General features: G+C 41.7%; 2 long non-coding RNA genes across 6 annotated transcripts in view; one reads left to right on the top strand and one right to left on the bottom strand.

The window, feature by feature from the left end:
- The window catches only part of LOC123383579, a 69226-nt gene extending 50112 nt beyond the window's left edge, over positions 1 to 19114 (bottom strand). For 2 of the 5 annotated variants that reach the window (XR_006593424.1, XR_006593426.1), the window contains exons 1-2: positions 18477 to 19114; positions 10917 to 10972 (exon numbers count right to left, since the gene is read on the bottom strand). This is a non-coding gene — a long non-coding RNA (uncharacterized LOC123383579). Of the gene's footprint in view, positions 1 to 10916; positions 10973 to 11317; positions 11729 to 18476 lie in introns of all 5 variants that reach the window. The other 3 variants (XR_006593425.1, XR_006593427.1, XR_006593423.1) reach the window with 3 other exon arrangements.
- The window catches only part of LOC123383578, a 71777-nt gene extending 49948 nt beyond the window's left edge, over positions 1 to 21829 (top strand). Inside the window, exon 3 of the long non-coding RNA XR_006593422.1 lies at positions 21436 to 21829. This is a non-coding gene — a long non-coding RNA (uncharacterized LOC123383578). The remainder of the gene's footprint in view (positions 1 to 21435) is intronic.
- Positions 21830 to 24632: the final 2803 nt, after the last annotated feature.

Raw genomic sequence — 24632 nt, 5'->3', positions numbered from 1 at the left:
GTGAAAAGTATGAGTTGTATCCAAGCAGAATGTACAACAGTTAAGGACAGCATGTACACAGTCTCTCGAAATGCTTCCTTGAGTGAAATAAACAGGTGGATTGCAATTTCCACGCACCAACCCGGCTGGAGAGGACTATCCTTGAGCAGTCAGAGACATGGACTCAAGATTCTTGGTCTTCCACTGACCACTTCTATGACTGTGGTCAAAATGGCTCATCTTCCTTCGCCTCCGTTTTCTTGGGTAGATGAGGATACCTGGATGAAATGAGTTAATATTATACAAAGCACTTGGGAGAATGGTGAGCACATAGAAAGTGCTCAATAATTAATGGCTGATTTTATCCTTGAGTAAAGTGTCCTTCAGAGATGGAAATCTCTGTTGTTTTCTGTGGAGCAGAGAGGTGGAGGAGCCGAAAGGGTGCAGAGGAAGTGAAGGCGAATATGTCTCACCCTGGGCACGTATGCACCGTCCACGCTGCTATCTTGGGAACCCACGGGCACTAGGAAGGATAAAAGAAAGCTACAGGGGGCTCAGTGTGTCTTTCAAACTCGTAGTCGCTTAGGTGCTTCAGGAACAATTGGAGAATATAAACTTAAGTGGTGTAGGATCTTAAATTACAAAGCAGGTCATCTCAGACTCTTGGCTGTAATCTGTAAGGCACGGTGTGATCCGGCCCTAGCCGGATTTATCTCCAGCCTCTCCCACTTGCATTCTGGGCTCACTCATACCTTGTTCCCGACCCTTTCAATCACAACAGATCCTTTGCACACACTCCCCGTGAGCCTTTGCACACACTACCCAGTGCAGCCTGTATACCCTCCCTCCCTGCACCTGACTCCTTCGCACTTTCCTTTCTGTCTCAGACCTGTCTACTAAGAAGAACCACCGCCCCCCCCACCATGACACTGTCTTCCAAAAATATCACTGTTACATTTGTTGTCATTCTCGTCAACACTAACTTTGAGGGTCTTTTTGTCCATATCCTTGAAACAAGGGACATTCAGAAGTTTTCTCATCCTTGCCAGTCTGACAGGCGATGAGCTTGGCTATTTAAAGTAGGTATAAGTGGGGTGCCTGGGTGGCTCAATGGGTTAAGGGTCTGACTTCAGCTCAGGTTATGATCTCACAGTTTGTGAGTTTGAGTCCTGCATCGGGCTCTGTGCTGACAGCTCAGAGCCTGGAACCTGCTTTGGATTCTGTGTAACCCCCTCTCTCTGCCCCTCCCCCACTCGTGCTCTGTCTCACTCTGTCTCTCAAAAATAAATAAATGTTAAAAAAATTTTTTTTAATTTTTAAAAGAAAATAAAGTAGGTATAAGAAAGGACATACAGACAGGCAATGAGGGCAGAAGTTAATCATTCATTAACTTGTCATTAGAGCCTGTTTCCTTTAGGGCACTCATTCTTAATGGGAATTATTTTCTTTATTTGCTTCCTCAGTTATTTTTCCTACCTTTCTTACTGGTCTCTAGGTCCTGTGAGGCTGGGATGATGTTTTCACAATAATATTCTGGGATCCTGGTCCAGCAACTGCTGTATCTGATGTACTTGAAAAACATTCTGGGAGTGAAAAAATGAATGAGAAGGACAGGGTCCCTGATCTCAGGAGCACAGGTGTTGTAATTGAGACAGATGATCGCTTTACAGGACTAGAGATTCAGAATTAGAGCAAGGAGATAATCAATGGGTCTCACAAAAAAATTTGACTCATGGAGGCAGGAGAAAGATTCTAAACATTAACTGCACAGCACAAATAAGGACCAACTTAAATGAGTATAGGCCGTAGTGCCGGGCAGGGTGTTTCCTTTCAGTTGCTGGATTGTGTGGAGATGGGCGGGGTTCGAGGGTAGGGCTCAGGGCAGTGATCGGTTGCCCAACACTACGGAGAAAATTTTGTATTTTAATATTAAGTGCAGCTACACGTATGCATTGCTACTGAATATCAGCCCTGATTATAGTATACCTTATTTAAATAACCAGGTGCATCTGTCAAACTGGCAAGAATGACAGAAGTTCTAAATACCCCTTGTGGGAAAGACATGGACAAAAAGGCTCTCATGATCACTGTCGATGAGACTGTCAACAGTGGCCATATTTTTGGAAGCTAACTTGGCAGTGTTTGTCAAAATGTTAAATGCACATTCGCATTGACCAGATAATAGAACTTTTAAGAGTTTGTCTTCCAGGGGCGCCTGGGTGGCGCAGTCGGTTAAGCGTCCGACTTCAGCCAGGTCACGATCTCGCGGTCCCGGAGTTCGAGCCCCGCGTCGGGCTCTGGGCTGACGGCTCAGAGCCTGGAGCCTGTTTCCGATTCTGTGTCTCCCTCTCTCTGCCCCTCCCCCGTTCATGCTCTGTCTCTCTCTGTCCCAAAAAATAAATAAACGTTGAAAAAAAAATTTAAATAAAAGAGTTTGTCTTCCAGACAAACTGGTCTGAATACAAAACACTGTATGCACAAGTACATTCGCTCTAGCGCTGTTTTAATAGCAAAAATATGGCAGCAGTTTATGTGTCTATTAATAGAAGAGTAGTAAATAAGTGGTGGTATTTCCATCCAATAGGACAAGGTAGCCCCTGAAATGTATTAACTGAAAGGGGAAAAGCTCCTGAAATTGTGTATATTATGATCATGTCTGTCAAAAGCGAATGAACACAACTTAAGTGTCCATCAGCAGATGAATGGATAAACAAAATTTGGTCTTCGATGGAATATTCTCCCGCCATAAAAAGGAATGAAGTTCTGATACATGCTACAATATGCATAAATTTTGAAAACAGGGGTGCCTGAGTGGCTCAGTCAGTTAAGTGTCCAACTCTTGATTTTGGTTCAGGTCATGATCTCACGGTTCATGAGTTCGAGCCCCATGTTGGGCTCTGTGCTGATAGCACAGAGCCTGCTTGGGATTCTCTCCCTCTCCCTCTCTCTGCCTCTCCCCACTCACATTCTATCTTTCTCTCAAAATAAATAAACATTAAAAAGGGGGGGGGAAGCAAAAAAAAAACCATGAAAACATTACAATAAGTGACACAAAAGGACAAACACTGTACGATTCAACTTATGTGAATTATCTGGACTAGGCAAATTCATAGAGCAAGTAGAGATTACCAGGAATTGGGACAAGGGAGGAATGGTGCATTAATGATTAATGGGATTAACGGGATTACTGTTTGGGGTGATGAAAAAGTCTTGGAAGTAGATAGTGGTGATGGTTGCACAACATTGTGAATGAAATTAACGCCAACGAATTGTACATTCAAAAATGATGAAAATGGCAGATTGATGTCATATCTATTTTATCAGAATTTTTTAAAACTTGAGAGAAAAAGTAAATGAGCAGACAAAAAATAAAAGCAGGCCCAAACACACGTGTGCCCACAGGCACCATATAGTCTGGGAAGTTACCTTCAGATTGTTGACAGTGATTGTCTAACAGATGGAATGAGGGGCAGAGCAGGAGAGAAGAAAATTTTATCCCCTATCCTTGTATATTTTTTTGCATTTTTCACAGTAAGCATAGATTTTAACATTTTTTCAATTGAAGGGTTTTTTTTTTTTAATTTTTTTTTCAACATTTATTTATTTTGGGGACAGAGAGAGACAGAGCATGAACGGGGGAGGGGCAGAGAGAGAGGGAGACACAGAATCGGAAACAGGCTCCAGGCTCTGAGCCATCAGCCCAGAGCCTGACGCGGGGCTCGAACTCCCGGACCGCGAGATCGTGACCTGGCTGAAGTCGGACGCTTAACCGACTGCGCCACCCAGGCGCCCCTGAAGGGTTTTTTTTTTTTAAAAAAGTCATCCTGATCTGTGGTAAAACCCTAGAGTTGGTACCATTTTCCAGTTTACAACCAAAACAATCCTGAAAGGTCTGTTTCCAATTGAGTGTGCTCACATATAACATCCCTGTGTGTGCAATGTTTAACCTGGAGTGAGAATTTAATTACAGTTTAAAACAAGAAATAGTTTTCCTTTTCTAAATTAAACTACATCTTGTGGAAAACAGGCTCTCGATATAGAAAGAACTTGATCTTATCCCTCCCTCAAAGAAGACCAACTCCTCTATCTAGTAATTTCCTGCAAAGGAAACTGCTTCTGTTCGTAGTTTTACATCCTCTTTGTTAGTAAAGCATCTAAGGCATGTTGGCTATAAAATAATGAGACTTAATATCAGAACACCCAGAAGTTTTTATGCATAATAAGAGATTTTTTAACCATAATAAAATTCCGTGAAAATAGCATTTGAATGGGTCATCCATTTTGCAAAATGTGTAAACCCTATAACGTAGTCACAGGTTCGTATAAGTAAAGAGAATATATGGAAGGGCATGCACTTCATGTTGGAAACCTCAAGGAGATGATCTCATGAATGGTGTCAGATGAATGGAGATTACTTACTTCTTTATATGCCTGTGCCATGTTTAATTGTTACAGTTAAGGGCTTTCTAATAGCTTTATTAAGGCAGAACTGACCAGCAATTAAACTGCACATATTTAAAGGGTACAATTTGAGGAGTGCCTGATGGCTCAGTCAGTAGAGCATGGGGGTCATGAGTTCGAGCTCCAGGTTGAGTGCGGAGTTTACTTTAGAAAAAAATAAATTAAAACAGAGTGTCAGATTTGAGGAAAACATGTTGTAACTCTATGAGGAGGGAGATGCTAACTAAACTTACCCTGGTAATAATTCCACAACGTGTGTACGTCCAGTCATTATGCCGTCCACCTTAAATTTACACAGAGCTGTATGTCAGTTATATCTCAAGGAAACAAAAAAAAGGCAAAGAGAAGGATGAGGGGGAAGATGAAACTGGCAAAATATTTTCAAATACAATTAAGAAAGAGGATCCTCTGAGAATTCTTAAGTGTCTTGCTTTTTGTTGCATGTTTGGCACTGCTTAGGCAGTAAAATAAAGCAGCAGCTCAGAGCTGAGAAGCCAAAAAATAAAAAATAAAAAAATAAAGTGGGCAGCCTGATAAGTTTTGGCATATGTTTATACTCATGAAGCCATCACCATAATCAAGTTAATGAAAACATCCATCATTCTTCAGTCTTCTCATGCCCCTTTGTAATCTGCCCTTCCTGCCCTATCCCACTCCTCTCTTACCCCAGGCAACCACTGATCTTGTTTCTATCACTGTGTATTAGTTTGCGTTTCCTACAATTTTGTATGAATGAAATCCTACACTACAAATTGTTTTGTCTGGCATCTTTCACTTAGCATAATTATTTTGAGATTCATCCATGCTGTACTGTGTATGATGTTCCATTCCTTTATATTGTTGAGTTGGATTCCATTACCTGAATAACCTCCATTTGTTGAGTTATTCCCCATTAATGGGTGTTCGAGTTATTTCCAGTTTTTCACTATTACAAATAATGCTACCACGCATATTCATGTATAAGTCTTTATGTGAATATAGGCTTTCAGCTCTCTTGGGTAAATATCTAGGAGTAGAATGGCTGGATCCCATGGTAGGTATATGTCAGCTTTTTGAGAAATTGTCACACTGTTTTCTTAAGTGGTTGTACCAGTTTACATTCCCACCTGCCCTGAAAGAGAGTTCCAATTCCTTCACCTTCTTATCAGTAGATGGTATGACCAGTCTTTTTCCATTTCATCCATTCTGATAGGTATGTAGTAATAACTCGTTGTGGTTTTAACTTGCTTTTCCCTAAAGACGACTGATGCTGAATATCTTTTCACATTCTAACTTGCCATCTGTATATTTTCTCAGTGAACTGATTCAATCTTTTGTGCATTTTTTAAAAGTCGGTGTTTTGTTTTGTTTTGTTTTTTAAGTTTTATTTATGTAAGTGATCGCTACACTCAACATGGGGCTTGAACTCACAATCCCAAGATCAAGAGTCAGATGCTCTACTGACTGAGCCAGCCAGGCACCCCAGGTGTTTTGTTTTCTTATTGAATTTGAGAGTTCTTTATATATTCTGGATGCAAGTCCTTTCTCAGATGTCTGCTTTGCAAATATTTTCTCCCAGTGTCTACCTTGTTTTCTCTTTTTCTCAATGGTGTCTTTTGAAGAGGAGAGGTTTTTTTGATGTGTTTAATTTGGGGTTTTTTTGTTTGTTTTTAAAAAAATTTTTTTAATGTTTATTTCTTTTTCAGAGAGAGAGAGACAGAGCGTGAGTAGGGGAGGGGCAGGGAGAGAGGGAGACAGAATCTGAAGCAGGCTCTAGGCTCTGTGCTGTCAGCACAGAGCCCAATGCGGGGCTCGAACTGACAGAATGAGATCGGGACCTGAGCCAAAGTTGGACAGTCAACCGACTGTGCCACCCAGGCGCCCCTTGATGTGTTCAATTTGTTTTAATTTGAATTGTTATGGTGAGGGACATCTAAGGATATTTGTCAGCCCTCACAATTTTTACATTTAGATACCCACCCTACACGATATCAAGCATGTTAAAACTCACATGTATCCCACATTAAAGATAATCTTTTACTCTCTTCCCTTTTTAAAGGCTTTTTAATTCATTTTGAAAATATTTATTACAAGAAACTCATTTAGTTTCTTATTGGCTATAATTCTTCAGGATTCATCATGTATCCTTGATGATTCATGCCAAGTAAAAAATGTAACTTGAAATTACCTTAAAACATAATGTAATTTAATATAAGCTACACTTTATCAACTAACAAAGTTTGACAATACATTAATTTTTGTAGATATTAATTTAAGTATTTATTACTTTAATTTGGGTAGTTTTCTTTTTCATATTTAGAAGCCAGTAAGTTTGTTTGCTTATTTTTTAGCTCTGGAATATATGTAGCTTCTACAATTTGAAAAAAAAAGCCTGGTTAAAGTACGTTTAAGGAAAAATATAATAATTAATAAATTCAAAAGAAAACAAATAACTTAAGCATGTTCTCAAGCATGTAATAGGCAATCATTAGGTGTGAGTAACCGGGTTTGAAAGAGATACTTGGAGACTGACTGGCATTCATAACACTAAATGTTAAGGGGCTCCTGGGTGGCTCAGTCGGTTAAAAGCGTCGACTTCAGCTCAGGTCATGATCTCGCGGTCCGGGAATTCGAGCCCGCGTCGGGCTCCGTGCTGACAGCTCAGAGCCTGGAGCCTGTTTCAGATTCTGTGTCTCCTCTCTCTCTGACCCTCCCCCATTCATGCTCTGTCTCTCTCTGTCTCAAAAATAAATAAATCTTAAAAAAGAAATTTAGAACACTAAATGTTGAGGAATTTGATGTGTTTCTGCTGGTACTCAAATTTCCTGCTGAAGTTTGGTTAAAACAAAGAAACAAACAGACTCTCTTTTGGCTCCGAAGTCTCACAAAGTGATGGTTCTTATTTTTTAAATTTTCTTATTTTTAAAAATGTTTTTATTTCAAAATTATTGCATGATTTATGTAAAGATAGTCAAACAGGAAATGTATTTTATGATGTTGAATATTAAAGGCTCTCACTTCCATTCTTCAAAGTTAACTGTTAAACATTTTCTTTAATTAAAATAAATAGAAAACAGATGCAAGTTCTTTTATTCCCTTCAAAGCAAGAAATAACTTTAAAATCATCAAAGATATATACAAATATAGGAATATCTAAATGTCAAATGAATGATAGAGATTAAAATATGTGTCCTTCGTATGGAAGTCTGCTTGAAAACCATTTAAAAATGTTAAACGATCATTAGGAAAATGCAAATCAAATCCCATAATAAGATACCACTTCATCCATTAGAATGGCTATTATATATGTATTTTTAAAAAGTGCTGGTAAGGCTGTGGATAAATTGGAATCCTGTGCATTGGTGGGAATGTGAAATGGTGCAGTCACTGTGGGAAACAGTATGGCCATTCTTCAAAAAAAATTGAACTAGAATTAGAGTGCCTGGGTAGCTCAGTTGGTTAAGCGTCCGACTTTTGATTTGGGCTCAGGTCATGATCTCATGGTTTGTGAATTCGAGCCCTGCACTTGACATGCTCTCACTCCTCCTCGCTCTGCCCCTCCCCTGCTCACGCTTCCCCTCGCTCTTTCTCTCTCTCAAAATAAATAAACGTTAAAGAATTTTTTTGAAATAAAAAATGTTAAGCTAGAATTACCATATGATCCAGCAGTCCACCTCTGAGTGCGTTGTAAGCGGAGACTTCTTTTTTTTTTTTTAATTTTTTTAACGTTTATTTATTTTTGAGACAAAGAGAAAGAGAGCATGAACAGGGGAGGGTCAGAGGGAGGGAGACACAGAATCTGAAACAGGCTCCAGGCTCTGAGCTGTCAGCACAGAGCCCGACACGGGGCTCGAACTCACGGACCGTGAGATCATGACCTGAGCCGAAGTTGGCCGCTTAACCGACTGAGCCACCCAGGCGCCCCTGTAAGTGGAGACTTCTTGAACAGATACTTGTACACCAATATTCATAGCATTACTCACAACCGCCAGTGGTAGAAACAAGCCAAGCATCCACTGACAGGTGAATTGATAAACAGAATGTGGTCTATACATACAATGGAATACTATTCAGCCTTAAAAAGGAAGAACATTCTGGCACATGGTACAATATGGAAGAACCTTGAGGACTTTATGCCGAGTGAAACAAGCCAGACACAGTAGGACAAATATTGTATGATTCCGTTTATATGAGGTTCCCAGACTAGTCAAATTCATAGAGACAGAGGTGGAATAGTGGTTGCCACGGGCTGGGGGGGAGGGGAAAATGAGGAGTCACTGCCTCATGGCTACAGAGTGGCATTTGGGGATGACGAAAATGTTCTGGAGAAGGATGGTGATGATGATTGTCCAACAATATAAATGTACTTACTTCCACAAAACCCTACACATAAAAATGGCTAGAATGGTAACTTTCATCTCACGTGTGTTTTACCACAACTTTGAAATAACATTAAGAGGAAAAATTTCCGAATGTTTCCAAATAAAAAAAAAAAAAAAGCTAAATTACCACCCTAATGCACTTTAGTGATAGCCAAAATTTCCTAATGGTCTCATGGCCCAAAATGAAAGAGCAATATTTTCAAAGGGAAAAAAATTATTTTCCTCTCAAGTGATCCTTTAAATGATACTTCTGACTTTAGTAGTGCCGCTTCAGAAAGAAATAACCAGCCACCTCACAGGCATTCTTTAAAGACTTTACACATATTAACTCATTTAATCTTCAACAGAGCCAGGAAAGGCTGTTATTTCCATTTCAGAGATGAGAAAGGACGTGGAGAACAGAGAGGTTATGTAACATGCCCAAGGTTACACAGTTGGTGAGAGGTAAAGCTGGCTGTCAAGCCCTGGAAAGATGGTTCTAGAGCCCACAGTGCTCTGAGCCACTACGTTTTCCCATCTAGTAGTATCAGGGGAGCTGTCTATATACTGGGGGAGCATGCCTAGAATTTCTACCGGGTGGTTATACCTGGAAAGCTTAAGAGTATTGATACTCTTTTAGCTTTTCTTCAGTAAAAGCTTGTGCCTTGAAATATGTAAATAATTTATCTCCAACTGGAAATTATTCTTCAACATTTACCTGGCTTTTTAGTAGTGCCAATCTTGAAGGAGGTGCAAGAAAATGCTATACACAAAAATGTAAGTTTTCTAAGCTTTATCAAGGAAAAAGCTCTGGAAAGACTATCTCCATATTGAAAGAAGATTCTTATATTCTTTCTTTCATCCTAAGATTCATGCCTCCCACAACCTTACATTAATTTAAAAAATAATCATGTTTATGTTCAAACAAATTTAGGAAACGGTGAATTACAAAGAGTTAGAATTTCTTTACTGTGGGACTTCTTGGGGATTAACATACTAATAAACATTGTGTTGGGACTCCTGGATGGCTCAGTGGGTTAAGCATCTGACTCAGCTCAGGTCATAATCTCACAGTTCATGAGTTCGAGCCCCACGTCAGGCTGTTTGCTTACAGCTCAGAGACTGGAGTCTGCTCCGGATTCTGTCTCCCTCTCTCTCTGCCCCTCCCCCACTCACCCTCTTGTCTTTCTCTCTCAAAAATAAATAAACATTAACAAATTTTTTTTAATATTGTGAATTGCCAAGAAAGGGAAATCATATGTATTATGTTAAATAATATATTAGTATATGTTATATAATATACAGTTGTTTCCCAGGGTTCTTTTACCACTACTGCTCCCATGGAAAAGCATGAGCGGTTGAGTGCTTCCTGGAACACTTTTGGGAATCTGGGACATAACTAGGGATTTTCCAAATCTACCACCAGGGGGCACTCCCCTCCCATTTATATTCTGACAAACATTGGCCAAAACTTCATTTTCCCTCAGCACCCATAAGACAGGCAGACATTTTGAAGCAGACTTTGCTAAAACCTTTCAAATGATGAAGAAAAGAAATAAGAAAAATGAGAAGTTCTATAGTCACACCTCCCAAATCCATGAGGCTGAGCTGAAGAAATAGCAAGTCTGCTAAACTCTCCTGGGCCAGTATGGAATACAAGTTGTCAGCCATATTGCTTGCCTTTTTCCACTCCTGTTTCTTAGCCAAGTGACCTGTCTGTCATCTTGACTCCCAAGAGCATCTATGGGCTTACCTTCTCACATCTGAGGATAAATCCCATAGACCTTAATGTTTTCACAGGTTAAATTATTCTCTAATTTAAATTTCCCAGGTCTGCACTGTGATCTTTCCTCTCAGTCCTGGCTGGCAGTTCTGAGGTACCTCTGTGGTGGTGAACCAGTATGGCAGTTCCATGAATGTTCTAGTTATGATTAAATGTGCAGTAAATGTGTCACCCTCATGTCGCTTGCCAGGGCACACTTTATTAATCAGCAAAGCATGCTTTCTTTGTAAAACTCAGAACCAGTCCCACAGTCCTTCCTGACACTGGGCCCCAGGCAGGCATTACCAATGGGTTGCTGTTAATGAGAATGGAAAAATCCTTTCATCCAAGCTTAGGATATAAATTCCACCTACCTCTGGAACCTTCTGTGTTGACTCTCTCAGATGAATGTAATCTCTGGTAGCCTCTACTGAAAACACAGACACAGACACACACACACATTTTAAAAAGCCTATTTTGGGGGCACCTGGGTGGCTCAGTCAGTTGAGCGTCCGACTCTTGGTTTTGGCTCAGGTCATGATCTTACAGTTCGTGGGTTCAAGCCCCGCGTTGGGCTCTGTGCTGACAGTATGGAGCCTGCTTAAGATTCTCTCTCTGCCCCACCCCCACTTGTGCATATGCTCTCTCAAAATAAATAAACTTGAAAAAAAAATTTTTAAGTCTACTTTAGCTCCACAATAATGAAAGTCTCTGTTATAAGCCCATCTGAGCCTTATCCGTACCTTATCCATAGAGCACTGGAAAGATACTGTACCTTATTGGAACAGGAGGCTTGTTACATCCCAGCATGTGCCAGAGGCTTAAATTTGGCCCATTCTGTTGTTTAACTTCTGACTGATATGGATATCATGTGCTTATGCCCCATTTTGATTAGCATGTCCTTGGAGTTGACTTTGTACAAGCTGCTCAGAAAATAGCCTCTGCTCTCTGTCGAACTTTAGCAAGTATCAGGCATTAAAGGGCCTAACCTGTTACGGTAGGCTTTGAAATGAATTGTCATCTTTCAGGTGTTTTTTTTTTTTTCTTTTAGCATTCACGAATAAGATGGGCAATACTTTGTAGTCACTAAGCTTGAACTCTGGAATTAGATGGGGTTCCACTCTTTGCTGCCTACTTAATTATTTTAGAGCCTTTGGCGAATTTCTCCTTCACCGCTCCAAACCTCCTGAAAAATAGAGGCAATAATAATACCTATCGTGTTGTGGTTCATTTATAAAATTAACGTTATTGTGTATCTATTTTGTACCATGATTGGGTGGATTTAATGGAATGGGACATGTAACTAATTCACTTATTAAATGATACTATTGTTATTATTCCTCTTCTATAGCACTAGTGTTTCAGCTGAAGCCCTCATGAAAGGTGGGGGCAAAAGATGGCCCTGGTTCTTGAATTCCAAGTTGATTAGAAATGAAATGTAGGTGGTAGACCAGCAGTCATTTAATTTTAAAATTGTGCACGGGAGGTGAACTTTCCGCAGTGGCCAGCGGGGTGCGCTGTGTGAACAGAGTACGCGACTGCCACAGCCTGGACAAGGTCGCGCTCGCCCTCAGGGGAATGGGGCTCAAAATGGTGAGCAAGTTCAACTTAACCGCCAATTCTCTAGCTTCTGTTTCCTGCTGAATTGAATGAACTCCGTCCACATTCTAATGGCAGCAGAATTGATTCACGTGTACTAGATGTCCTCTCTGACCAATACTGCTTTTGCAAAGAAAGCGATGTGCTTGGGGAAGCGTGAGGAGAAAGTGACACTGATACATTGGCTAATTGTTAAGAAAGCATTATGGAAATACTGTAAATGAAAAATTGACTACTGAGGAGAGAGGATAACACTGTGGAAAATAATAAGACAAGGAAATCTTGGAAAGCACTAGTTCATCAGCCACTTTCCTACTGTTCAAAGTCACAGTCTGGCCACAGTGGCCAAGTTCTAAGGACCAAAAGGTGAAGTTTTTATTGACAGCCTCTATGATTTTTTATATTGTTTTTATTGGATTTGCGATTTAGAATCTCACATTCTTTTAGTCTTGCCTCTTGAAATCAGCTTCAGAAAGCAACCCAGTCACCTGAGCAAATTTCAAATTTATCTTTTTTTTTTCCAAAAGAGCTGTTTTTATTCCAAATACGAATTTCCACATTGGGACTTAAGGTATGCAGCATACGTCTTACATCAATTACATTGTCTTATAAAAATAATTCAGCTTCTGACATTTGGATAAAAGAAATATTGTATCTTGTTATATAATATTTATTCTTGATTATCAGTGAAATCAAGGTTTTTTTTCTTGTATTTACTGGCCATTTGTATCCCTTAGGAAGTTGCATATTCCCATCCTTCTTTTCCCATTGATTTGTTTTTTACATTAATAGATTAATGGGGCACCTGGGTGGCTCAGTTGGTTAAGCATCCAACTCTTGATTTCAGCTCAGGTCATGATCTCACAGTTTGTGGGACCGAGCCCTGCGTCAGGCTCTGTGCTGACAATACGGAGCCTGCTTGGGCTTCTCTCTCTCCCCCTCTCTCTCTGCCCCTCTTGTTTGTGCTCTCTTGCTCTTACTCTCAAAATAAATAAATAAAGTGAAAAAAAATTGATCAAGAAGGAAATCATTGATTTGGGGGTGACGGACCATGGTACAAGCAGCAGGTCTTTTTTTTTTTTTATTTTTTTTTCAATGTTTTTTTTATTTATTTTTGGGACAGAGAGAGACAGAGCATGAACGGGAGAGGGGCAGAGAGAGAGGGAGACACAGAATCGGAAACAGGCTCCAGGCTCTGAGCCATCAGCCCAGAGCCCGACGCGGGGCTCGAACTCACGGACCGCGAGATCGTGACCTGGCTGAAGTCGGATGCTTAACCGACTGCGCCACCCAGGCGCCCCAAAGCAGCAGGTCTTAATAATACAGTCCTGATCACAAAACAATTCCAAAATATTGGAGAAGGTGAATTCTCAGCTTCTGCCTAAATTTTAGAGTTAAGTGTTGTGTCTTGACTTCTCTCTCCCACTTGGCGTCAATCTGGAGCTCACAGATGGCTGGTTCCTCTTCTTCAGAAGAAGGTGTGTACATTCTCTGTGAGCCCTGTGGCAGGTGCAAAGTGCTTGGAGAGAGGGACTCTTCCATATTCCATGCAGAGCCCCGTAGAAGAGGTGGGTCGTGCTGCTTGGCCATCCTCCTTGAGAGAAGGCACCAGGGGCATTTGTCTGTGAAGGAGCATAGCTCGGCCTACGAAAGGGAGGTGCATAATTCCTTCATCAGCCTGGGCAGTGATTGGATTATAATCATTTCTGTATCTTGCACTCGGGGCAAGTGTTGGTTGGGATGATGGTAGAATAAATTACCAGGGACTCCATCTGCCGAAATATCATTCAGGTAGTTGAGTGCTTTCACAGGCAACAGTTTTGAGATTAAATTTAATGATACTTAGTTATGAAAACATTTGCGATATTCAAATTTGTGATATAATAACAAAGTGCTTATTAATGCATTCAAAAGCAAGATCTGATGTACCATAATTTCAAACTAGTCAGGAGTGTATACAATATTTTGGGATGTAAGTAACCAACCACATAATGCTATCGAAGACTTTCTCTGATTTCTACTGAGACTGAGTGACAGGGTTCTGCTAATATTTACGTAGTTTGTTACTCATATTCATAACTGAAGAAATGCTCCTTTTTAAGTAGACGTTAGTGAAAAAAAAATTAAAGATGTAATTTTTACACTTATCCAAGTTCCATTCTTGAATCCTGTAGAAGGATGCCCTGGGGATCCAGGACCCCTGACTGAAATCCCTTGGTCTCCAGGCCGGTGGGGGTTGGTGCTGGTCGGGACTGGTGCTGACTACAAAGGGGTATGGAGGATGATAGAACTGTTCAGTCTTGGATATGATGGTAGTTGAAGTACTATTTATTTTTATCAAAAACGAGGAATGCCATATATGAAAGTTAGAACTCAGAGAGAGAGGGAGGGAGGGAGAAAAAAAGGAGGGAGGAAGATGGAGAAATGGAAAAGGAGAAAGAGTGGTTATGACTTGAATATTGCTAATAGAAGCAGCCACTGTAAACTGTCCACAATTATCCAGTGCTTTCTTAAGAGGCAGTGTGGTGTTAACGGTCAAGGAAAAGGACTCTGGAATGAACCTCCCCGAGTTTAAATCCTGGCTCTGCCGGTTAATGGCTGTGACCCAGGGCAAGTTACATGACATCGCTCTGTCTCAGTTTTATCATCTTTAAAATGAAGATGGTAATAAGTCTGCCTACCTCATATGATTATTTGGGGATTAAATGGGTTAATATATTTAAAGTTGCTTATTAGACTAGTGCCTGGCGTATATTAAGCACTATAATGGCATCTAATATTTAGAAATGCTTGAGGAAGAGGCCAAGGTCATAAAGAAGAGCTCAGTCAATGCCAGGGTTTATACATCAGCAATCATAGAAAGACTGTTCAGTCAGGAGAAGTTAGTCATTAACAAAAAATGTCCGTGTTTATGTGTTCAGAAGACACATCGGCTTACTTGTTAATATTCTTCTAAATGCATTTGCAACTTCTTTTTTTTTTTTTTTTTTTTTTTTTTTTGGCTCTGCCTGCACCTCACCTCTCAGATGTATCAACTCCCAACATCCTCTTCCTTTTCCAAATAACTTCCCCTGCTGGCCCACCTCACATGATGTGTTTCCAGAGGACAAAGCCAGTGCATTTTTTGCAACATTTGCAAATGAAAATCATACCCATAATAAAGGCTCCAGGTCTCCTATAAAACCCTGGTTGACTTAACGATGAATACTTAGGTTTAGGTTGTTAATTATGATTGATATTTAGTATCATTCAGATAGTCTCTAAAACTGTGTTGGATATTTACAACATGGCAAAACGTTCACCTGCCAAGTCTCTTAACAGAATCCTGCTGGGATTTTAGTCTTGGGGTGTTTTACCACTAGGAGCACAGTTTGTGAGCTTTCAAATCATCTACAAGTGAAGAATTTATTGAAAATAGGTTTCTATGACATACCCAGGCAACAGCCCATTTATCTGGAGAACCAGAAACTAGGGAATCATGGACACCTAAAATCATGAAATAACCCAAAAACTTCATTTGAAGTAGTTAAAACGGGGACACCTGAGTGGCTCAGCCGGTTAACATCCTACTTCAGCTCATGTCATGATGTCACAGTTGGTGGGTTCGAGCCCCACGTCAGGCTCTGCGCTGACAGCTGAGTGCCTGGAACCTGCTTCGGATTCTGTGTCTCCCTCTCTCTGTGTCCTGTCCCCCTGCCCCCACCCTCCACCCCTGTTCATTCTCTCTCTCTCTCTCAAAAAAAAAAACAAACAAGCAAACAAACAAACATTAAAAAAAATAATAGTTTCAACCTTCTTCAGTAAGTCTTAAAGGCTTAAAGCCTTAAAGGCAATTTATAATGAGAAAGGATGGGAGATTACCACAGCAACTTCTTTTTAACGTCAGTAAAAATATAGACAGCCAGTTCTTATTTTTTGTGGTAGTTAGGTTGTAGAAAGTTGCCTTGAGGACCAAATTAGCAAATGCTGAACCAGCTCCTAGGGGAAATATAGGGTTAGACTCTGATGAATCTCTGGTCACAACATCCTCATCAACCAATCAATACATAACCTTGTTTTATGTGTGTTTCGGTTTGAAGACACTTTATTTACTGTATATTGTGGCTCCATTAACATTGAACTCATAGCCAACAGAACTGGAGCTTATGCGTGAATGAATACACCCATTTTCCAATACACCCATTTTCTGAATAAGGCACATCGCAGTTTTCTTATGCTTAGGAATTCTCACCAGCATTTCAAGGCTATGCTTTGGGACCATTTAAAACAGCCAAGTCATGGGGCGCCTGGGTGGCTCAGTCGGCTAAGCGTCTGACTTCATTCAGCTCAGGTCACGATCTCACAGTTCGTGGGTTCGAGCTCCACGTCGGGCTCTGTGCTGACAGCTCAGAGCCTGGAGCCTGTTTCAGATTCTGTGTCTCCCTCTCTCTCTGACCCTCCCCCATTCATGCTCTATCTCTCTCTCTGTCTCAAAAATAAATAAACGTTAAAAAAAATTTTTTTGAAACAGCAAAGTCACCAACAAAAAGCCCAAAAGTGCAAAAAACACGGTGCTAAAAAAGACCATGTAAAGGACACTGGTTTACGGTCTGTGCACTGAAACAAGAAGGCAGGGTGTCATCTTGTTTGACCTTAGCTAAGGCCTCGCTCTGAGGGTGACTCACATTTTTTGCCCCTCCGTACATGTCTGAGAATGACTGCAAATGCAGCACAAGTTTGATCTTGGGGTGGCGAGTAAATTTTAGCAAGTAGACGAATTTGCAAATATGGAATGCATGAAGAAGGAAGATCGATTCTATTCATAAGAAAAAGAACAAAAAAGAACCTATGTGGTCTGTTCCTCCATTCCCAAACAGCATTAGCTAAGTATAGAACGTACATTGGATAAATGCCCAGTGAATCGTATGCCTGTGCCAGAGTGCAACCCTGCCTGGCTCGAAGCCCACCCATCTCTCCATCACAGAGCCTCCAGAACTTGGTTAGGGGTGAGCAGACTCCAGCCTGTGGGCCACATCCCGCACACTGTGTTTTGGTATGGTCCCAAGCTAAGAAAGGGGTTTTTTTCTCTTTTACTAGGGAAGACCATTTCTTGGCCTTTGAAAATTATATGAAATTTAAATGTTGGTGTCCAGAGGTGACGTTGTATTGGAACACAGCCCACACCCATTTGTGTATGCACTGTCAATGACTGCTTTCATGTAATGAGCCAGTGGTATACATCTGCCACAGAAACTGTGCGGTCCCCAGAGCTGAAAAGATTTCCTGTCTGGTTCTTTATAGAAAAGTTTAATGACCGGTGATCTAAAACAGTGCTAGTGGTCACAACGTAGGGTCTTCCACAGGCAGCTAAAAGCTCTGTGTGGCAATAAAACTTTATCTAGTAGAGGAGGAGTAAGTTTTAGGCAACAGAAAAGAGGGTTTTCCCTTCCTCCGTCCCATGTCCTCCTTTTCAGACAAGGTTAGATTTCAAATCACTGTTAATGAAATGATTCAAGGATTTACCTCACATGTTGAAGAAAACTAGAAACTATCAGTCCATTCCTGTGAACAAATCTGTTGAAACTGATTTAAATGTAAGTGGCAGAAATTCATCAAGGAGAAGAAAAAGTGATGACACCAATCTTTTTGTGTTAGAATTATGCACTGAAATTCCAGGATCTTTGTTTCCTGTCAATTCAGAGAGTACATTCATTTTATTTTGTCTTTAGTTGGAGTTTGCCTAGCTGAAAGTTGTCTTAGAGATCATTTAGACCCAGACAATGCAAGAGAATTTTCTGCATGGTTGGGCATGATCTATGTCTGTGTTATCCAATATGCTAGCTACTAACGCACATGGCTGTTGAGCATTTTAAATGTGGCTGGTATGACTGGGAAACGGAATTTTTAATTTTGGTTCCGTTTTAATTAAGCTGAAATAACCACATGCACCTTATAAACAGGTTGTATTCAGATTCAGTATCACAAACTGGCCAGCAAAATTACCTGAAGCTTGCCTTGAATAGGGTTTTTAAAGAGTTTGGATTTGTTGCCAACACTTAAAGATTAGGGGATTTTATATAAAGCCTCCAATTCTGACTTCTTAGGGGAAATTGATGTATCTGGAGACACCAGGGATGCCCTTTCTGGACAGGACGTGGGATCTCCAGTCCCCACTGCTCCCTGTTGTCTTATACTTAGCCTGCTACATCATTATCATTACCTTCTTGGTCTCTCTTGGCATATGAATGTGCAATTGCCCATCTGATTCAACCCCCAAGTTTTCATATGGGAAACTACAGCCCAGAGATCGTAAGTGCCTTACCCAAAGTCATTTGGTAATTAATGGTTGGACTCACCTCAGAACCCAGGCCCCTGGGCGGTGCTCTCTGTACTCCGGGGCTCTGATTGAAATCTCTGGGTATGGATGTGCAGTGGGACAGGGGGTACCATGGGTGTGTCTGAGCTGCACTCACAAGCTTCATCCTCCACTAGTTCCAGGCCATGGAGAGGCTGGACATTGGGTGAGTGAGGTCTCTGCTTTCCTCCCATCTGGGCTGACTCAGTGAGAGTCATAATGGGCAGTGAGGGCGTGGAAGGGATACAGGGCTGAACTTTCCCTGGCCGTTTTCCTCTCCAACTTCCTGTCTCATTGTTTACCTTTGACATTTCCAAAGTTGTCGGTGAGGGTGCATCTGAGAACCCATTGTTGCCTCTTATCCTCCCTTGTTTCTCTGCACTTCCTCTGCTGTTTTGGATCCACCTTTCTTTTTCCAAAGGCCTTTTGACTTACCTCTGAAGTCCTAGTCAATTAATTCTTGGGCCAAAAAACTTACTTAGTTGCACCAGAAAAGGTTTGAAATAGTCTTTCACAGTGTGAGAGTTAAATTTTATTGGGTATTTCTCTATTCTCTTGTCCTGTTCAGGTCAGGACTAATTCAGAAAGAAGAGGTTTAGCTTAGTGACTTTGGGAACATATTTACCTGGATTTGAACATACTTACCTGCTTTCGGGGAAAATCCCTTAACCTGGTCCCTGACGTTCAGGGAAAATCCCTTAACCTCCTGGGCCTGAATTTCCTCACATGTCAAAGTACCTACTTCATAGGGCTGTGGGTGAGGAATAAATCTGATAATGAATGTAAGGTAGAAAGCATGACACCTGTGACATAATGATTGCTCCATAGATGGAAAGGATGGGAGCATTCATTTTCGCCATGTCGCTTTCCATAGATTTTACATTCTTTCTCTAGAGAGGGATCCGCTGGGTTCATCAGGCCACAGGCCTTCGGAAATCCCTCCCTAGCGTCACCTTGTTTATCAGCTCAGCAGATTGGGGCGCCTGGGTGGCTCCGTCGGTTAAGCGTCCGACTTCATCTCAGGTCATGATCTCACAGTTTGTGAGTTCGAACCCCGCGTCGGGCTCTGTGCTGACAGCTCGGAGCCTGGAGCCTGCTTCGGATTCTGTGTCTCCTTCCCTCTCTGCCCCTCCCCAACTTGTGCTCTGTCTCTCTCTGTCTCTCAAAAAGTAAATACATGTAAAAACAAAAAAATTTGTAAACTCAGCAGATCAACTGCCTTGACTCATTTTAGCCCCAAGCATTTCTTCCCGCAGCTCATTCTCCAAGTTCTGCTCTGTGCACTCTGCATGGAAATTTCCGTTGACTACTTGATTCCTGACTTAAAAAGCCCTCTTCCCACCTTTTTCCAGTGTGGAGCTGGCATTCAGATGCGTCTGCCGTGTTGCTTACGGGAGAATGGGCATCTGTGATTCTTGACTGCCCAGGATCTAATCCCTCTTCTTCTCATAAGAGAACCCCACCCAACTGGCCTTCGGGCTCAAGTAAGGCTGGCTGCTCCCTCAGTCTTTTCTGGTGTGAAGGTCAGACATGTGACTCAGGTCTGGCCAGTCAGAGCCAGAGAAGAAGAACTGAATGACTCATGTTGGAATTATTAGGAAACAGAATCTCTTCCCACAGGAGTTGCTAAACTAGCTGTGTGTAAGTTTGGTCCTGCTAGTGGCCACCTCTGGCTCCACTGAGAAGCCGAAGGAAGATCAACACTAAGGAAACAGAACTGGGAGACCGAGAGGGACACGGCCCAGAGCTTCAGTGCCTGAAGGCAGATACCTTTGGTCTTTCCAGATGTGTGAGCCAATAAACTCCCCCACGTTCACCATTACTGGATTTATTTATTCATGTCTGCTTTGGTTGGAGTTGGAGTTCTATCTCTGTAACTACAAGAGTTCTGCTTAAACTCTGCCCTTTCTAAATTTCCCCCCAATCCATCTCCCAGTGTATTTCCAGTTACTGTGAATCCCATTTGCTGGCTCGGAATGCCCTCTGGTTTGCAGCACGCATTTTTCCCCCAGGGTACTTTGCTCTCTGGACATTTGGGATGGTTGACTCTTTTCATTTGAGTTGTCTGCGATTATCCATTCTCTACCTCAGATAGAGATAGTAAACACTTGCAATCAAGCGTATTAGTTTTCTGTCTCTACACGACAAATTACCACAAAGCTGGTGGCTGAAACAACACATACTTCTTATCTCAGAGTTTCTGTGGCTGAGGAGTGTGGGCACAGCTTCACTGCGTCCTCTACCCAGGTTGATATTTAAGGTCTTGGCCGGGACTGTGATCTTGTCTGCAATTCAGGGTCTCTTCCAAAATCACCGAGTGTTGGCAGAACTCAGCTCCTGGAGGATATCTGCAGTTCCTTGTCATGTGCCGCCATCACCAAGATGGCAGTGTGTTTCTTCAAAGACAGCAGAAAATCATTTTTCCTTCCAATTTGCTAATAAGATGCAATAATAACGGGAGTGACAGCCCATCACCTTTGGTACCTAAGGTAACCTAATCAAGGGAGTGACAGCCCGTCATCTTCTCCATATTCTCCCAGCTGAAAGCAAGTTTAAAGGTCCTAGCTACATTTAAGGGAAGGAGATTACATAGGCCGTAACGCCAGGGTGTGCAAGTCATGGGAGCCATGTTAGAATTGTAGCTACCACACCACGTTTACCTCCCACCAAATGATCTAAACCCAGTTGAGAGCAGTAAGATATAGTGATGAGTAAAGTTGTCCTGCATACATGTAGATTTTTAGTAAATTAGTTATAATGTATGTGTGCGTGTATTTTAGGGTTGAAACAGATGGCTTCAGTAGGCTCAATAGTGCCTCCTAAAGATCTCAGGTCTTCATCCCTAGAATCTGTGAATGTAACCTTATATGGCAAAGACTTGGCAGATGTGATTAAATTAAGGTTCTTGAGCTGGGGGGATTATCCTAGATTATCTGGGTGGGCTCTCCATGCCTTCACAGGTGTCGTTACAAAAGAGAGGCAACAGGAAATGAAAGAGACACACAGAAGAGAAAGCAATGTGAAGACAGAGGTGGAGGTTAGAGTGACGTGGCCACAAGTCAAGACATGCTGGCAGGCACCAGGAGCTGGAAGATGCCAGAATGGATTCTATCCTAGAGTCTCTGCAGAGAGTGTGGCCCTGCTGATGCTTGATTTCAGCTGAGAGAAACTGAATTTGAACTTCTGACTTCCTGAACCTTAAGAGAAGAAAAGGTTGATGTGTTAAGCTGCTCATTCTGTGGTAATTTTTTTTTTAATTTTTTTAATGTTTATTTATTATTGAGAGACAGAGAGAGACAGAGCATGAGCAGGGGAGGGGCAGAGAAAGGAGGAGACAGAATCCGAAGTAGCCTCCAGGCTCTGAGCTGTCAGCACAGAGCCCGACACGGGGCTCAAACTCACAAACTGCAAGATCATGACCTGAGCCGAAGTCAGATGCTTAACCAACTGAGCCACCCAGGCGCCCCTATTCTGTGGTAATTTGTTACCACAGCCACAGGAAATGAACATAATGGCCATACTGACTAAGAGTCAGGTTTGCATTTGAGGCGTTGGAGCCTATAGACAATTTAGCCAGATTTTAACCTAACTTTTAAAGTAATATTGTCTCCCATCAAGGTCCTTAGAGCACCTGTTTTGTATCTTTTGGGGTGCTTGTTTAGAAATGGGTTACTCAGAGGTGCCTGGGTGGCTCATTGAGTTAAGCGTCTGACTCTTGATTTTGGCTCAGGTCATGGTTTCACAGTTTGTGAGATCGAGCCCCAAGGTCAGCCCCACTGACAGTGCAGAGCCTGCTTGGAATTCTGTGTCTCCCTCTCTCTCTGACTCTCCCCCACTTGCGCTCTCTCTCTCTCTCTCTCTCTCTCTCTCTCTCAAAATAAATAAACTTAAAGTTAAAAAAGATAAAAAAGAAAGCAGGCATACTTTAAAAAAGAGAGAGAAAGAAAGAAAATAAATGGGTTACTCAGGACCACCTGCTAAACAGTGTCAGTTATTAAGGGCAGACCACAAATTCGGCCTCAAGCTCATTGGTGCTACTTGGTGGTCAAAGCGAAAAGCGGTCCCCCGATCTAAAACTTTTCATATTGAATCTTCCTAGCTTTCTGATCTTTCTTTATTACTTTATTCAGCGAGGGAGTCTAATTTTCTCCTTGGGTAGCTGATTAATTCCACAGGCACTACCATCTTTTATCTGGTCTTTAATATGTCAACCAGATACCTTGAGTGTTTCTTCATTCAGCAAACATTTCTGGAGTCCCTGCAATGTACCATGAGGGATGGAGATACAATAGAGACCAAAAACTCACAGTGTTTCCTCTTCTCAGAAACCACAGCCCCGTGGAAATGACATAAATTAAATAATCCCGTGAATACATGTGTAATTGCAGACTTCAGTAAGCCCGAAGAAAAGAAACACATTTCGAGGAGGTGATTCGGCATAAGCATCTTGCCTAGTCTGGGAGAATCATGGATGATTTTCTCCTGGATGTGACTTTTCAGTTGGAAGCTGAAAGTAAGTGGGAATCACCCAGGAGAAGGGGAAGAGACCAAGGTTCCATATGGAGGCAACAACGTACGATGGCCATGTGGCCAGAATGCATGGCATGTTTGAAGACTGATTGGGAAGTGGGGAAGGGGAGCAAGGTGGGACTGAAGAGATGGGCAGAGTCTGACCATGGACACACAGAAGACTCTTGAAGGAAGACCAAGCACATACAGTTAAAATGAAAACTGGGGGCATAAATCTGTTCCCCAATCTACCACATCACGTGACCGTACTTCCCTTTGGAAGCAGTGGCCCAGCCTCAAGAAGCTATTATAGGGCTTTCTCTATGTCCACTTGAGTGAGTCACTCGTATCATTGCCTGTTCGCGAAATACACATGTCTAATATTCCTTTCTTCTCCCTGGGCAGTGGTCAAGGCCTCAACAAGCTGGGAGCTATGGATCTCAGCCTCAGTAGTAGGGAAGATTAGAAAGAGAGGTCCCCGTGCAAATCCTTGGAGGACAAAACAGCTGCCTGCAGAAAGCCAGTTGGGTCTACTTCCTGGGCACACCCTCTGCCTCAGGTGAATACTTGTGATGGTATTGAAACGCAGGCCCTTGAGATGTGCTACACATCAAACCAATTTAATGGCAGTGTTAACCTGCAGCAACAAAGTGTCTATTGATTCAACCCTGTTGGAGATCTAAGATTACCATTGACTTTTTCTGCCCATGGACCACTAGACTTTCATTGAAGTAACATCTTCTAATTAAAAGGGAATCATTTTTTTTCCTTGCTCAAAAGCAGAACCATTTATTTTCTAAGATAAATTCTCAGCCACATACTGTAAATTCATTGGGGGTGGGGGTGGGGCATGCTTCAAGTGTAGAATGGTTTTTGCTTCTCGTCTGCCCCATGGGCAGCTTTATTCTAGTGTTTATCTCTCTGTTGTTAAATCGGTGTATTATTTCTTCCTGACTGAGGTCTTTTGAGGAGAGTATTGTGTATTTTACACAAGATGAGCTCCTGTTCTATTCAGATATGCATCTATTCCCTGTAACCACTTTTCTCCTTTGGATTCCCTCTCTATGTGAATGAAATATTGCTGTGGGATAATTTCTTGTCTCCCTGTAGATGTAGGAGCATACATGTCATGAGAAACAGTTGAAACTATTCCATATGCATGCCTCTTCCGCAGGCCAATGTCAACCTTATTGAAAAGAAACAAATCCGGTGTAATGAAAACCCCAACCCTATAGGCAGAGTCAAGAAATTCCAGAAGGTTTCAAGTCCCCAAGGAAGGAGAATGGCCTTGGTAGAAACACTTAGGAGAAATCAAGCAAACAAATTTTTCTGCTCTTTGTTTCCTTTACATCCCTGAGAAATAACAGAAGAGTCGGCACTGTTTTCTTCTTGTTGTCCTTTTCCTCTGCAATTCACAGCATATGAGATGCAGGGTTTTATTATCTTCATTCTGCTGCATCTCAAAATGCTGCCCGTCTTTGGGATGCATGGTGAATTCATCACGTTCCCTGGAGATTACTGAGGCAATCAAATCAAATGCGAAAGCTAGTGAAAGAGAAGACGAGGGGAAATCTTGATATTCCAAGCATCTTACATATTTGTCTCTGCCTTAAAGCTGCTGTTAGGATTGGATGACATTTGGGGAAGC

This window comes from Felis catus, assembly GCF_018350175.1.
Source record: "Felis catus isolate Fca126 chromosome A2 unlocalized genomic scaffold, F.catus_Fca126_mat1.0 chrA2_random_Un_scaffold_81, whole genome shotgun sequence".
NCBI lineage: Eukaryota > Metazoa > Chordata > Mammalia > Carnivora > Felidae > Felis > Felis catus.
This window is presented reverse-complemented; position numbering and strand designations above follow the sequence as displayed.